The following is a 17,691-nucleotide window of genomic DNA, read 5'->3' on the forward strand; positions in this document are numbered from 1 at the left end:
AGTTTGTATATGTAACCTGGATACATTTAAATAAAATAAGGCAGGATTTTAAAGACGCAAAACATTAAAAGATTAACCATGAAAACTTTTGGGGATAATCTATCTGCAATTTAAGACAGAATGCTTTTCCTTATCTGGTTAGGACTATGAGTAAGAAGAGCACAAAGTGAAGGTGGTTTCTCTTTGGTACAAATACTTTGAACTTGTATGCTGCCTTGCAAATTATGTGGTAAAACCTTAAATTTGTTTTATGTTTATATTTATAAATGGATATGCAGAAAAACGGATAAAGCAGTAATTCTCCAAATTTCTATTTTTTTCTTGAAAATATTTCATGTAATTTAGGAATATGAGTGAGCTCACTGAGCTCACTGGCTTTGGTACAAAGTTTGTTGAAAATTAATAATATTAAGTTTATCTTTTAGGGAGATAAGATAGATAAAGGGTAACTATATATCTTCATTTCAGTAAAAGCATTTTAAAGATTTTTAGTATTGGGTCTTCAAAAAAAATCTGAACTGTCAATACAAAATACATAAATACTTATAAAAGCTTCTATTCTTCTTTTTAGTTTTAATACTAGATTTAACCAGGATTGGATGAATAGTAATTTGAACTATAATAGCCTGTGGCTTTTTGACCTCTGCTGTATTGTAATTACTGCTTTTTGGCCAAGACTTATCTACACATCATGGTCTCATTGAAACCTTTTTTCAGGTCCCATTAAAGTTAAAAAATAGCCAATAAATATAGCACCAGGTAAATGTGAATCTTGTCATCCAAACTGGAGGCACTACCACCCTTCTACTCATTGTTCATTTACCTTTAAGTGTTTGCAAGGGCAGGTGATACTCTTTCTTTTTCATATGTGAATGATGAATATATTTCATACTATTTCACATTTTGACAATGCTTCTCATTACAGTTTTTCTTTTCATATTATGCAGTTGATGGGAAGTCAATTTTTCTGTATATGATAGATTCCATCATTTGCTCAGTAATGTATCTCTTGGCAGTGAATATATTACAATAGCACATCCCAGTGGTTTGAACAGAAAGAACTCAAGTTCTAATCTTGACCCAGACCCCACATTTATCTGTTTCTCAAATGGATACACTACTCATGAGAAATGAATATTCCTAAACAGTTCTTATTTCTTTTATTCCCTATTACAAGTGCTAATGAAACTGGAAAAAAATTGTCTTTCTTACTAGTATTTAAATATGTACTATTTGTGAGAAATTTTCAATTTAATAACAGACATATAATATTAACATTTCATTATTTATTAATCTTACCAGAATGTGGTTTGGATGGCAAACATCTGAATACTTTTTAAATATCATGAAGTATTTTGGCACAATTCCTTATAATTGGCCCTTTTATTCCACGGCATGAAAAAGGCAATGAAAATAATAGGCTTGCCATGAAAGTGAAGAGGATGAGAATGAGAATTTGAGGATGCAGTGTTTACAGTAGATTGGACCAAAAATAATCAATTGCTCAGTCTGAGCATGGAGGATTCGGGTAAGGCATGCTATTTCAGAATCACATGAACTTCTCAAGTATTCATATGACATTTGGTTACATAGTATTTTAAGGTGTCTTAGTTTATTTTAATCAATCAACTGCTTAAGTCTAATATAGATTAAGATTTTATCTACTAGAAAGTTTATCTTAGGTTATTGAAAGCAAATTAATTAGCTATTAATTGAGCATTTTATATCTGTTATTTTAGGATAAAAATCTTTGTTTTTTATCATTAAAAAAAATCTATTCATTTTAAATTATTTTCTTAGGTAAAATTATTCTTTCTTCCCTTCTTCCCTCCTTCCCCTACCATGTATGGGACTTCTACTAGTTGTATTCTTTTCAAGGTCCCATTCTTGAAAGACCAAAATAACAAAGGAAATGACACATTGATTTAAGAAAGAAGAGGCAGCAGCTTCATCTTCAATTACACTAAAATTAGCTTCCCATCTGACTCTGCTTAAACTTTTTTTCTGAGATCATATGGTAACTTTCTACCAGGTTTTGGTCACTTCCACTTTGGCACTTGGTTCCCTCCTTTGGATATGAAACATTTCTCAGAGGTACCTTCCATCTCACCTGTTGTATTTACTTTTTTAATCTTTGGTTTGATGAAATTGTTAGCAAGATACAGAAAGCTTTCAGTTGTTTTGTGGTCACTAGTAGAAATTCCAGCTGATGACTAAGAAGTTGAAATCTTCCATATTACTCTATTTCTATATTACTCCATTTAAATACACATTATTGTATTTTGTCATCTTGTCTCTATAGATTACATGAAGTTATCAAGAATGCACCATTCCACTGCACCTAGTTGGCCATAGGAAATGATGCTATGGTGATATCTTTCTTTTTCTCCTCTTATATTCTCCAATCTGCTTCTACCACAAGATTATTAATAAACATTCAAAATAATACCATCCTCAAAATATTATAGTACTCTGTTCCCCCACTTCATTTACTTATTTTATCTTGCTTAGTTTCATTTTTTCCAGGCCATATCATTCAATTAATAACTTTCAATTTTAAATCTTATATCTCTACATAACAGGAGAATCTACAAAAAAATGTCTGTTACCTTTTCTTTACTAAGACAACATAATACCAGATAATTTAAACTCTCAGTATATTTAATTATGGTTATTTTTGAATTGCCTATCTTTTTCTTTTGTATGAATCATTGAATACTTTCTAATGCATATATTCTTTTCTACTTTTATTAGTTGTCCTTCATAGCCTCTCTCTCCATAATCATTCGGAAGCTATTTTCATCGTGTCATCTAAGTTCTGAAGAAATGTACTTTTGATATGACTCCATCCCAAGCAAGACCCCATTGTTTTTGTGTCATTGTTCTTATACATACTTAGTAATTATAACTCTATGATTCCAGCATCTTGACAAAACCATTTGACTTTTTAATTCCATTTCATGTGGATTTTGAAGCTACTCACTGCTTCCAGTGTATCACTATTCACAGTCATGAAACAGATTTCTTTCAGTTTGCCACTAAATTTGCTTTGAATTCTTCTCCCCAAATTTAGTTTGACCTAAAGTATATTGTTACTTAAAAGCATTTTTCATTTCTTCTATAATCCTAATAAAATATGGACTAACAGCCCTTGAGTAATTTATATAACTGTACCTTGCTTTCTTCATGTATAAAATAGCAATTTGAAAAAATTGTTCCTACCAGTAAAAGTACTTAACTTTTGGACAACATACAAAGGAGCCTTATCTGAGATTTGGCATAATTTATACACATTTCCATCATGTATTCACCAATTGTTTTTCAATAACAGCTTCATTGAAATATAATATACATACTACAAAACTCACCTTTGTAAACCATCCAATTTGGTCATTTTTAGTATATTCACAAAGTTGATGAGCCCTTATCCCTAATTTTAGAACATTTTATCACTCCAAAAAGAACCTCCACTTCCATTGGCAATTACTCTCCACTTTCCCTCCACAGCTTCTCAGAACCATGAATATACTTTCTATTTTTTTTATTTGCTTATTCTGGACATTTCATGTACATTAATCTTGCAATATATGGTGTTTTGTAATTGTTTTAATTCATTTAAGTCATGTTTCAAAGTTCATGAATTGTGTAGCATCGAGCCATATTTCATTCCTTTCAAAGGTTGAATAATACTCTTGTACAAGCTGAACACATTTTGTTTATCCATTCATCTATGATTAGATATCAAGGTGGTTTCTACTTTTTTGGCTATTATTAATAATTCTGATATGAACGTTTGTATACAAATTTTTGTGCAGATATAGGTTTTTATTTCTTTTCGGCATATACCTAGGAATAGAATTATTGAGTCATATGATAACATTTTGAGAAACTGACAAACCATTTTCAAAATGGCTGTGACATTTTATAATTCAACTAACAATGAAGTAGGGTCCCAATTATTCCTCATCCTCATTACTGCTTGTTATTTTCTGCCTTTTTAATTTTAGCCATCCTAGAATATTTTGTTGTGGTTGTGATTTGTATTTCCCTAATGATTAATGATGTTGAAAATTTTTCATACTTATTGGATATTTGTATATCTTCTTTGGAGAAATGTCTGTTCAGATCCTGTACCCAGTTTTTATTTATTTTTTAAAGATTTTATTTATTTGTTCATGAGAGACACAGAGAGAGAGGAAGAGACATAGGCAGAGTGAGAAGCAGGCTCCCTGCAGGTAGCCCGATGCCGGAATCCCCGGACCCGGGATAACAACCTGAGCCTAAGGCAGGTGCTCAACTACTGAGCCACCCAGGCATCCCATGTGCCTAGTTTTTAAATTGGGTTGCCTTTTTTATTGGTAGGTTTCAAGAGTTCCTTATATATTCTAGATAGAAGTTGTTTATTAGATATAATGATTGTAAATATTTTCTTCCATTCTAAAGATTGCCATTTCATTTTCTTATGGTGTCCTTTAAAGTGCAGAGTTTTAAAAATATTGATGGACTCCAGGTTATTTATATTTTCTTTTGTCTGATGTGCTTTTAGTATTATTTCTAAGAGCCCATTGCCTGAGCTACATTTACAAATATTTATACTTATGATTTCTTCTAAGAGTTTTATAGATTTAGCTCTTACATTTACTTTTGTGATCCATTTTGAATTAATTTTTGTATATGGTATGAAATAGAGATCCAACTTTGTTCTTTTTTTACATGTAGATATCTAGTGTCCTGGAACCATTTTGAAAAGACTCTTCTATACCCACTGAAATGTCTTGACACTCTTGTTCAAAATAAATTGACTATAGATGTATAGATTTATTTCTGGACTCAATCCTATTCTACTGACCTATATATCTATTCTTAGACCAGTCAAAATTACCTTGATTACAGTAGCTTCAGATTAAGTTTAAAATAAAGTACAATTCTTCCAAATTTGTTCTTGTTTTTGAAGATTGTTTTGGTTAGTCCAGGTCCAATAATTATTTTCAAATGTGGTAAATATGCTTAGGGACCTTAATGTTCTTAAGAAACATTCAATTACTATCATTCTAAGTTGTGGCTTTTTTTAAAATTTGCATTTCTGCAGTTATTATTGCCTTATTTCCAAGAGTGCTAGAAACTCATAACCTTTCCACATATATGGGCAGAATGATTGTCAACTTGGCATCTTATAAAGAACAATATTGGCTTTATATTTTTGAAGATCTCCATGCTTGATTTGAGTTTTGAGAATTCTCTGAGAGAGCCACCAAGCGTATGTAGTTATTTTAGATCACCTATAATTATGACTTAGGCTTTTTCATGTAGTAGAAATAAAGGGTCAGAAGTGAAACCAACTGTTTGGACTCTACTTAATTATGGATTATTAATGGCCAAGCCACAGACTTCTTGGTAAAACACTGAAAAAGTAACATCTCTTTCTCCTTGGCATGGGAAATTAACTTGTTATGAATTTTAATTATTGTTTCACTTTTCTTTTTAAGTTATGATGAATTATTTAAAAATTTTACCTAAAATTGATGTTCATATTTTCACTAGACACCTTAGATATACATAGACATACTGCATTACCTAGTTGATCTGTCTGCAGGTGCTCAAATTTGAGAAACACTATTCTGGAGATTAAGGGGAGCATTTAACAAATACTAAAAAAAGTTCAAACTTTCCATGAGAAATCCCGTGTCTTAGATATTATGTGACATCTTACAAGTGCTTAAAAACTATTTTCTGCAATTCATGGAGATAGAATGACCAAGGCAATGATATATGTGGATTTATTTTGCCTTTGTATCTGGTGATGTGATTGCTGGTAGAGGACTTTTACTATCTTTCACAACACAGAGAATTGATTTTCTAAATGAAATGCATCACAGAAAAAGTGTCTAGTGAATAATTTTAATAACAATTTATGGAGCTATCGTGGGACAAGCAGTCCTCTAACACTTATTTGCCCTTGAGATTTAGAAGAAATCGTATCTCCAGTGCTCATAATAAGAAGCTAATTTAACGGAGTTCAAGTTAGCTGTGAACAAATGGATTAACAAGCACCTTATTAAAATTTTAATTTACATTTCATTTATCACATTTAATAGAATCAACTTTGTTGTTTCGGGGTGGGAAAAAGCATTAATTTCCAGGCACAACTTTAGGTACCATTAATTTCAAATGTTTTTATTGTTGGTTTTCATAGTTACCATAATTACATACCTTATGTAGCACAGAAATGTAAGAAGCATAGCATAAAATTTTGCTCTTAAAGAGCATTTAATTATTCAACAAATTAAAAGCATTTATGTTTGTATAGCTTATGAATTTTCTTTCCACTGTAAGAATGTTTAATTAAGGTAATTTAAGATCTTTTGTTCTTTCAGGATATCATTTAGGTAGTTAGATATTTCTGTTATCTGGAGAAATAGTTTGGATTCTCATTGATAATATTTCGATATAGGTCTTTATTACTTATTTTTCCCTTTGTCTCTTAAGTATTTCTGATCATTGTATATGACAATATTCAAATCATATTTGTTAAAGATTTATGCATTTATTTGAAGAAACTAATACAATTATACATATTTTCTATAATACCAATAAAGAAGAGACTGATGAAAAAAGTTAACTTTAACAAGGAAAAAGAAACATGGATGTCACTGTACATATTCAAACCCTTTTTATTAAAGTCCTTCCTCTAAAGCAAATCAGTTGATTACCTGAATAGGATTGAAAGGTTATTCTTATTTTTTTATCTGTCTTTAGAATTGACTTATAATTATAATGCTTGAAATCTATTGGTTCCTATGAAATAATTGATGGCTTTGATCCATTTTTATTGTGCCAATCTAAAGACTTGATATACTTGAAAGCACACTTTAATCACCTTATAGATTTCTGAATAAGGAAAAAATAAGTATATAGAAGGGCCTGTATTCTGTTTTCAGAATTAGTATCCTGTCAAGATATTTTTCAGATTATATCATCAAAATAGTAAAAAGTAACATTTCCTTAAAGTGAGACAAGTGATCTTATTTTAATGACAGCTACTGTTAATGTCAGGCACCCAGATATAGTTTATAATGCTTAGTAATTACAGCAATCTTCCTTCTCCTTTACTAATTATTTCAAGAAAAAGAAGTAAAAGCTTTAAGAATGGGCACAAAAGGCAGCTATATTGGATCTTTTTTGTAAAGCAAATAGCTTTCAAATCATTCCATTAGCTGTCATCAGAGTACAAAAAGAATTAATCAAAAATGACACCAATTTTAACGGCCTGCCAAAATCTCATGAGAAAAACAATCCCATCATAAAAAGAGAGAAATTAAGGGTACTGTCCCTGATTCCAGAAAAGGATTTCACTCTTTTTCGCCGTGCACCAACATGTGTATTACAGAGGATTATATGTAAGATATGTTTTAAATTCTTCTAGTGTCCTTATTGCAAGGAATTAATTTGTCTAATCAATACATTCCTGTATGTCTTGTTTTTATCTGAGTTATTTTTTCAAATAATTAGCATATTTATTAGTTTATTTTCTTGATTTTTATTATTTTTATTTTTTTTTTAATTTTTTTTTTTTTTTTTTTTTTTTAATTTATGATCGTCGCAGAGAGAGAGAGAGGCGCAGAGACACAGGCAGAGGGAGAAGCAGGCTCCATGCACCGGGAGCCCGATGTGGGATTCGATCCCAGGTCTCCAGGATCGCACCCTGGGCCAAAGGCAGGCGCCAAACCGCTGCGCCACCCAGGGATCCCTGATTTTTATTATTTTTAACATAATATTTGAAATTCTTAGAATCTTGAGTAAAAATTGTGTAGAATCACAACAGATAAAGCATATAGTACTTGAAAACTAAAAGTAAAGTAGGGAAAGACATATGAGAAAAGGTTTTCTGTTGAGTCTCAACAGAAATATCCAAGAATTTCTAATACCTTTATTGTATAGTTGGTTTTGAGTACCTACTGCAATGATAGCTTCATGTTTCTTTAGAGTGCTTCTGTAGCCTACATGATCTTGTTTGTTAAAATTTGATAATTGGTAATCCTGGAATATGCATAGGGGTAAATACTACTGCTATTCAAGAGTTAACCAAAGCTCAGAGTAATGAGATTACCCAGGTAAGTGCTGAAGTCCATTTTAGAACCTGGGTCTCTACTTCTTCTGTGCTCTTCCACTACTCTACAGCTTGTGATCTGTGATCTGTGCAAGCATCATGGACTTCAAATTTTAGTAGGAAATGTGTAGGAAAAACACATTAAAGTTAATTTTCTTCTTTCTAAGTCTCTGTTTGAGGTACATCAGTGAACAAAAGAAATGTCCCTATCTTTTTGAAATTTACATTATAGTAGAGGAAGACAGAAAATGAATAATAAGCAAATAAATAAATGGAAGAGTGAATAATAAATAAGTGAGTAAATAAATAAATAAATAAATAAATAAATAAATAAATAGAGTTTGTTAGATGATATTAAGTTCTACAAAACAAAGAAAATTAGGACATGGAGGATTGGGAGTGCTAGGGTGGAAGAGTGAGAAGAGATTACCCTTATTGGAATTTCTTTATTCTTTAGGAAAGTATGTCAATCTCTACAAGCCTCATTATAATACACATAATAAATATAAATTATAACAACTTTAATTTATATAAATATAAATTATGTGTATGCACATATATGGGTATGTATATACGCAAATTGATCCTTATTATTTAGAGATTCTATATTTGTGAATTCAGCAACTTGCTAAAGTTTATTTGTAGTTCCAAGTCAATATTCATGTCACTGTATTGGTCAGACATGCACATATGCAGAGCAGCAAAAAATTGAGTTACCTTGTATACATGTTCTCAGTTGAGGCTGCAAAGCAGCATCGCCTTCTTATTTCAGTTCTCATATTACAAACAGTGTCATTTCCATGGCATATTTAGTGCCACACTTTACACAACTTTGTTCTTTTTTGTTGATGATTTTCTGTTTAAAATGCTCCCCAAACATACTGATGAAGCTTTATTTGTTATTCCTAAACACAAAACGCTATGATATCCTTTGTGGAGAAAATAAATGTGTTAGATTAGCTTCATTCTGGAATGAATTCTAGTGCTGTTGGCTGTTGAGTTCAATGTTAATGAAACAACAATATATATTAAAGTGTATTTAAACATAAACACATATTAAGCAAGTTTATGTATTGATAGGTTGATGAAAAAGTTGTGACCAGAGAGTGGCAGAAACCTTCTCCTGGTTTCCCATAAGGCAGTGACTTAGTATTTGCTATCTTGGATTTTGCAGTGACTTTATAGAACATAACTATTGCAAATAACAAGAATTAACTGTACAGGTTTATAAGGAATTTAATATATATCAAAATTACACCTTCTAATACTTCTAATAATTTTTACCAGCAAGCCTGATTATTTCCCATAGTTATTACATTTGCTACCTATGTACTTTAGGTCTAGTATTATTCTATATGATATATAAGGTTAAAAATAATTTTCTTTAGGAATTATTGGGTGGTTATGGTTGAGATTCTCAATCTAATGTTGTTTGATGAGAAACTATTTTGGAGCACCTTGAATATGCTTTATTATCTAGGATCTTGCCCCTTGATAAGTGGTTTATTTCAATATGTTTTTTATGTCTCTTATGCTAATTTTTGTACTTTTCTTCCCAGTTTTCTTTCCATGCTTGAGTGTAGGTTATTTTCTATTAACCTAAATTCTAGTTTAGTAATCTTCTCTTATGCTATATCTTGCTTATTGTCAAATTATTTCCAGAGTTCATAATTTCAGTTTTAATATTTTACTTTCGTAGAATTTCCACTTGATTCTTTTTTATAGATACTAGCTCTATATTTATAGACTAGTTCCTATTTTAATATAGGTTTTGAATATGCAAAATTAAACCCAGAATTGACTGTAGGGTAGAAATTTAAATTGCTCAGCCTAATGTAGTGAGATGGCCTAGAAACAGAGAGGTAGAGAGATAAGGAGAGCAACATGAAGGCAAGAAGGTGCTCTGAGGAATATGGTGAAGGAGTGAAACATATACAGAAAGGAGATCAGTGAGAAAGTCTGTGATATAATCATACACCCTCCACGCCCCCCACATGTGCACACACACATATGCAAACATACACACACCACTTACCTGGTACATTCAGCTAAGACTGCTGTTCATGCATGCCCTTGCAAATTACTTTGGGGAAAATCAAGAAAAAAACAAAACCCAAACAGTAAGTTTCATGTCTAAAACAGTGACGGCAGAACAACCGAAGAATATGAAATACAGTTGAGAATAAGTCCAGCAGGCCAAGGGACTTAAAGCCAGGGATTCCCGTGAAAACCTAATCCCCTCAGAATTCACAGGAGTTGTGCATAGGGCTTTGGACTCCCTTTGTAATGAAGATTTAAGGTTCACTAAAATGATAGCAGAATTACGAATAATTGAAGCAGAGTGGGTTTGTAGGAATTTGTCCAAGAAGACTTTAAAATTGAGAATTATTGTATGGATCCAAGCATGGATCCATGAGTAACAAAAATATCTTGAGAGAAGGCACTCACAAAGGTAGGAGGGCCACGAGATAGGTGTTGTCTGAAAATCAAAACAGCAGAGTGTGTTAGGGAAAGGGGGTTAGTAAACACATTTAGTTATCAAGTAAGATAAGACTGAATAAATATTTTTTCTTTTGGTCACTTAAATGGTGTGTATCTTTAGCAAGAGCAATCTGAGTGAGTAGCTGTGGTGCCAGAAGCCAGAAAGTAGTGGGCTGAAGCATGATCTGTAAATAATCAATAAATGTGGTAAGCACTTACTCCTTTTGCAAGAAGCTTTGCAGTAAGGTAAGAAGAAAAAGAGAATGATAGAAGAGGGTTGTGAAGTGCTCTTATAAAAATGTGCTGATGAGAAAGGGCCACGAGAGAGTGAGAAATTAAATATACACCAGAATACTCCTTCTTAAGTGTGTGTGTATGTGTGTGTCACAGTCTGATTAGCTAAAGAAATCTTTTCACTTTCAAAAAATACATATCACATGTACTTACTGAAGTTTGAGGGAATTACTGGTGTCCTGAAAACCTAATTGTTTCTAGGTTAAAAGCCTTTGTACCAAAGAGAGAGAAAAATGAATGATAGGTCAAAGTTCTTGAGAGAAAGGGAGGGAGGAGGGCTGGAATCCAGGATGAGGATGAGGCATGCTGTCTTGGAATTGAAGGAAGTGTTACCATAATTATTTCTCTTAAAGCAGTAAGTGCTTCTGGAGATGATAAAGAGAGTGGCCTTTACATATACACATTGAGTTTCCGAGTAGTTCAGTAAGATTCTAAATTTATTCTATAGGTGAGGGGATAAGGGGTTGATCCAGACTTTCTTCCAATCAGAAGAGCATAGGGGGGATCCCTGGGTGGCGCAGCGGTTTGGCGCCTGCCTTTGGCCCAGGGCGCGATCCTGGAGACCTGGGATCGAATCCCACGTCGGGCTCCCGGTGCATGGAGCCTGCTTCTCCCTCTGCCTGTGTCTCTGCCTCTCTCTCTCTCTCTCTCTCTGTGACTATCCTAAATAAATAAATAAAATATTTAAAAAAAAAAAAAAAAAAAAAAAAAAAAGAAGAGCATAGGGTTTGGAATTCCCCACACCTGTCATCTCTCGGGTCACTTTTCTAGTCAGAGATAGAGAGGTAGTCAGCTGTTCCCTCTGCTTCCAGGGTAGTCTGTATCTGCCTCCAAAACATCAAGCGCCATCATGTTTGATCTTTACAAATTATTTATTTATGTGTATCCTGGCTTGTGCAAATTAAGAAGCAGGTGGATTAAATTGGCTGCATTTTGTTGTAATTATTTGCTTCTTTCTGGCAAATAGTTGACAGGAGAGATCTAAGTCATATTTTTTTTCTCAGTTGCTTAACGTGTACTAAATATATGAATTAAGTTATTTTTTTAAGTTGCAATGTAGTGAACACAATGAAAAATCTGTCATATATGTAAGTGATTTCTAGAAGACTCAGCATAACTCTGAGTAACCATGGTCAATTGAAACTTAATGCTTGCTCTTGAGTATTACCCCTATGGAAACAAAATAAGATTATAGGTTGAGTAATACCCTTGAAACATATCTTTTTTTTTTTAATTTTTATTTATTTATGATAGTCACAGAGAGAGAGGGAGAGAGGCAGAGACACAGGCAGAGGGAGAAGCAGGCTCCATGCACCGGGAGCCCGATGTGGGATTCGATCCCGGGTCTCCAGGATCGCGCCCTGGGCCAAAGGCAGGCGCCAAACCGCTGCGCCACCCAGGGATCCCTGAAACATATCTTTTGTAGATATTATTTGTATTAATTAATAAAAGTGATAATGACAATAACTATCATCCTAAGTGCTAACTGTATGTCAGGTGACACATGTATTATATATTTTTCTCTATCTATACATATCTATGTATATATCATCTCCCTTTATCTATTTCTCATCATAACTTATGCAAGGCAGGCATTATTTTCAGTTTTTTAGAGGATAGAAAACTGAGGTTGCAAGAGAGTATAGTTTGTTTTAAGCCACAGAGCTTGAAAGTGGCAGAGTAGTAATGAACAAAAGCCCTGATCTTTCTTGTAGGTTTATTCCCAAAACTCCTATGAAACATGCTAAAGGATCAAAGTGTCTTTTTTGATTGGTGCCTGACTTGGAGAAAACTATTGTCATTCTAAAGAAATATCTTTCATATCAGTTTTATAGTACATTCTCATAGAGTTAGAAGAGCCTGAGTCAGCGTACTATTCTCCTTGAATCCCACAGACCCACTTTCCCTAGGACATGTGATACATATTTTAATATGATTTTTGTCAAGTTGTCCTGTTAAGAGGTCCACTCCAATTAAAATATTATCCAAAAACTGTCATGGTTTCTCTTGACCATTTGACTCTGCCATAAGGGTGAAGCATCTGAGATTGTATTCTATTCAGAAGCTAATAATTTAGCCAGTAGCAGTTTTATAAAGGCGGGCAAAAGACATGAGACTTCTAAGTCAGAGACAAAGACCTGTATTATTCACGGCATAGTGAGCACCAGGAACACTGGCATATTTGTATCCATTTTTCTGGTGTCCCAGACAGATGCTTATACGTGCAGTATGTGACAGGATACTAAGAGAGGAACACTGAGTTTAGGGAAAATGACCCTTTATAATGGGCAGTCTAATGGGTTCTTTGCTTTGGAGGGAGACACATCTTTGTATTTCAAGGCTGTAAGCAACCCTATCCTTTGCTGTGAAGGGGGAACACTGTATCTTCCAAGGCTGTGTGTTATACAAACATCTTTGAAAAGATAATCTGGAACAAAGAGTAGTTAGGGACTCAAAACAAAGGGCAACTAATGCTTCACTGCACAAGTCATGCAGAAATGTGGGAAAATCATTGACAATTATCTTTCAACAGGCTCTAAAAATTCATCTACCTTTGCAAACATTGGACATTTTGCTGGGAGCTTTTCCCATTTTAATTGCTCAGTATACTGTGCCACTTAGCATCCTTGCCTAAAAACACACATTTTGATCTTATTATACTGTGGGTATGATTATCATATGAATCATAAATGATGGTATGATATGATCACCACCTTAAAGTAGGAGAAACTCTTATTTCTCTTCAATTACATATAATTACCCTTGGAAAATTGTATTGAAAGACTAATTTTACATTGGTGTGTCACTTAATTACACATCAGTAATGACATGAAGAATTCAAAATGTTCTGTAAATTTCCTCCAAAAAAAGAAATTAATAGAGCGAAGGCATTTCTCACTCCAGTATTATTGAAATCAAGACTTTGTGGATCATCAAGTTTTTACAGATAAATTCAGGTTGCTGTTGCTCCAACTGAGTAACAAAGCTTTGCAAAAGCTTCCAGTTTCTCACTTGGGGAAGTTGTAGGAGCCCCAAGGTTCTGTTAGTCAGTCTGCTGCAAGCCCCCCTTACATGCATTTCCTGGAGCTCATTTCTTCCTTGAAGGGATATCCAGGAGCTTAGCTTGCTCTCTTTCCTTCTTGGTTCCTGTGTGCTCATCCATTTCATCCCCTTGGCTTTTTTTCCCCCTCTCCCTCCATCCTTCTCTCCCCTTTCCTTCTTTTCCTTCCTTCCTTCTTTCGTTCATTCCTTCATTCTTTCTTTCCTTCCTATTTCAAGCCTAATTGCAGACTGTAAAGCAATCTCCCTCACTCTTCTTTTCCTAGCTACTTTGGAAAACAAACACAGAAATACTTTTCAGTTACACAATTTTAATGATAATCACTGTGAAGAAAGCAACCGAGATTAACTAAATAATTCAAATAAGGAAATTACAAAATTGCAGATATCCAACAAAGTTCTTGATGGGTAAGAATTCTTCAAAGGTTCCTCATTTCCTACAGGATAAAGCCCGAACACCTTAGCCATAAAAGTCAGCCTATCATCCATCACTTCTCTTTCTATCCTCACATCACTCATCACTTGTGGTGCTGTTGCATTTGCCACACTATTTCTGGTCAGAGTCTCCACTGTATTCACACTTCTCCATCTTTATAAGATGCCTTTCCCTGTTATGTTTACCTTACTTATTTTTCCTCTTCTTTTGAGACTCTGTCTCAGAAGTTTTCTGAATTGACATCCAAGGAAGTTTTCTCTGACTATAAAGGATGCACCTATATCATATATCTTTATCTTGTGATTAGCCCAATTTAAAGTATTATAATATATAATTATAAAATATGCTACAAATGATATTTATATTATACATACATATATTCAAACACACATACACACATGTATATATATATACCCTATATATACATATATATCCTATATATATCCTGCCTCTAAACTATGAGTCAGTGAGGACAAGTACACATATTTCCCTAGGACACATTGTAGGTATTCAATTGTCATTGAATGAATGAGTAAATACTTCTTTCCAGTATTACCTCTGCTGGTGTCAGTCTCACACCGTATATTCTTCTAATCCAAGCAATTCATTAGCCATCCTTCCCTTCTTCCTGCGTTTTCACTCATGCTCTTCCCTTGTCAGAATGGCAATCTCTAACTCAAGCCTCACTTCCTCCATTAAGCCTTAACTGAGAAACTGTCACCCCTGCCACTGATTGAATGAAAGGATGCTCCCAATGAATCCCACATAGATACTTCGATTGTCACACTTAAAACACATTTTTAACACATTATTTTTTATGTCATTGTTTCACTACTAAGTTGTAAGCCCTTGAGGATGAGATGGTTTGGTAATTATTCTTGCCCGCTAAAACCTATCATAAGGTCTACCACTTGACTGTTGTTGAATGAATAAATTGATTATTCAATAAATGATGACTCTTTACCTATAACATCTGACTTCCTAGTTGATTCAGTAATGAAAGCTCATGGCTTCTGCTATTCACTTTTGTAGTGCTGAGGGTAGTATTCATCAAAATCAATGTTTATCTTGGTTGAAGCTATATAAAAAACAGACTGTACATCTCTTGTATCTCAGATAAGACATTTGAATTTCCGAGGCCCTCTTAACTAGTTAACTCCTAATTATCCTGCTTTTATTCAGCCAAAAAATTATAATCTATAACTAGACATTTCTTAACAAAAACATACTTGTACCTAAAGGTCTTGGATAGAATGTGTGTGTGTGTGTGTGTATACATATATATATATATATTTTTTTTTCCGGAGAAAAGCATTTGAGGAACATTTCCTAGACATTTGGCAAGAAAAATTCATCCAGGAGTAATTGTACAAACACTTTCTGAATGGCCACTCTGCCTGGCAAGACCTCTTAAGTAGAAATCAAATAGAGAGATAAGATTAGACTGGATAAAAGCAGAGTAGCAATTGCATTAGAGTCATTTCTCATGAAATACTGGGTTTTCTTACTATTTAGGAATGCAATGGAATAAAGTATGGAATTGTGTATTTATTTATAATACCTCCATCTTACAGTTAAGAAATTCAGAAATAGTAATTGAATAAGTAGAATAGTCAAAATTAAAATGAATTCTCTTTTGATTAAAAACTCCCTTCTCCCCCCCACCCATTAAAGCATATGCCACAAAAATCTAATTGGTAAAAAGTTAGTATAAATCTTGAAATCGACACTTTTGAAGATAATCTCAATGATTTATTATAAAATTTGAGCGGAGATGAAACTCTCTTTTAAGATAATCTTGTTTTCATCCTCCTCTCTTGCCATAGTTGATCCCATCATTTGAGATACTAAGTGGTACTGTATTGCAGGGAGAGGGATAAAGAAGTCTACTGCCTCCAAAAAAACACATTGTTAAACTAGAAGGGATGAGTGAGGCAGCGGGGGAGAATCCTTCCTTACTTCTTATATGAGCATGTTTGGTTACTTATATTTTATAAGTAAGATAATGCTAGGTGTCACTTTAAAAGTTTCTGAGATTCTAGCTCAGGTAAAAGGCAAAGGAAAAGGAAAGATTTGCCAAGTGTGTTTTCTGGAGTACTAACAGTGTTATGGGATCTGGCCTGAGAGCTAGGTCTCTGGATTTAAGAAATCTGGAGTGGGTCTTGAATGGGGAAGATATCAGAAAACTTGAAGCCAAAGAAGTATGCCTTGTTTTTTACAGCTATATCTGGGACTAGCTTTCTGGTAATTAAGGGATATAGGACACTTGGAGATTAAGTAAGAGTTTTCAAAATTAAAGATAAGTTGTCTAAAGCATGTTGCATTATAAAATTGGATTATAACATCCACTACTAATAAAGACAATATTTTCTGTAACTTCTTGGAAAGGGGTCTCAGTAGTCAGGTGTAGAGATATAGCTATCACTTCATCATTTGTTCATTCTACAAATATTTACTGGGCTCCTATTTTATGCCAGACACTGTAGTAATATTAGGAGATTCATCAGTAATGTGAAATGTGTGACCACTGCCCTCATGGAGCTCCTCCTTTGATGCCAGGGTTGATTTCTTATTTTCCCTGCACTGTTTCAAATTCCCATCCACTAGAACTTTTTTTGGTGTGCACTGCCCCACCCCAGTCTTTACCTTTACTCCAATGCATCTACTTTAGTTTGAACCTGTAGGAATATCAGTACTTTCTTCTAAATCTTATTGATTTTAAATGTGAGGAGCACCATACCAACTACTGGTCCAGGTGGAACAAGGCCACAATTTCCTGCTGAAAGAAATTAAAAAAAAAAAAAAAAAAACAAAAAAAAAACCCTCACACTTTGACACTCTAATGAATATGTAAACAGAATCCAATTTTATAGATGAGAAAAAATGTAGGTGAGAAAATCAGAGCAGGAAGCCAAGGGTTTTCTCTGTGCCTATGGATGGACTAATGGCCTACAGATGAAGGACTAATCTTTAAAAAATAGTGTTAAGGACTAAAAACAGTTTTTAAAGTACATTAAAGATGGAAACAGAGAAATCTGAACCAGGGCTACATCACTTTTGAATATTGGCTGGCAACACACCAGTAGCCAGGCATTTAAGCAAAAGTGAGGGGCTAGATTGAAATAACAGGTCAACAGGATGTGGAGAAACTAAGGAAGGTAAAAATATGGCAAAATGTTAGGCTGAGGTCAGTAACAACAATTGGAATTTATCTCTAAAGGGCAAGCGGCATAAATAAGGCTAACTATTAAGCTTGAGTTTTTAGAGTTTTATTTGGTTTAAAATTGTGACTTAGGTGTCAGCTCTAGTCATT

General features: G+C 33.6%; 1 long non-coding RNA gene across 5 annotated transcripts in view; it reads left to right on the forward strand.

Annotated features, from left to right (window-relative positions):
• Positions 1 to 17,691, forward strand: part of LOC111093254 — a 90,911-nt gene that overhangs the window by 44,512 nt on the left and 28,708 nt on the right. For 3 of the 5 annotated variants that reach the window (XR_005381102.1, XR_005381103.1, XR_005381104.1), the window contains exon 4: positions 1,303 to 1,528. The exons of 1 other annotated variant lie outside the window; for it this stretch is intronic. This is a non-coding gene — a long non-coding RNA (uncharacterized LOC111093254). Of the gene's footprint in view, positions 1 to 1,302; positions 1,529 to 5,089; positions 5,312 to 17,691 lie in introns of those variants that run through there. One more of the 5 variants, XR_005381106.1, reaches the window with a different exon arrangement.

This window comes from Canis lupus, chromosome 29, assembly GCF_011100685.1.
Source record: "Canis lupus familiaris isolate Mischka breed German Shepherd chromosome 29, alternate assembly UU_Cfam_GSD_1.0, whole genome shotgun sequence".
Lineage (NCBI taxonomy): Eukaryota > Metazoa > Chordata > Mammalia > Carnivora > Canidae > Canis > Canis lupus.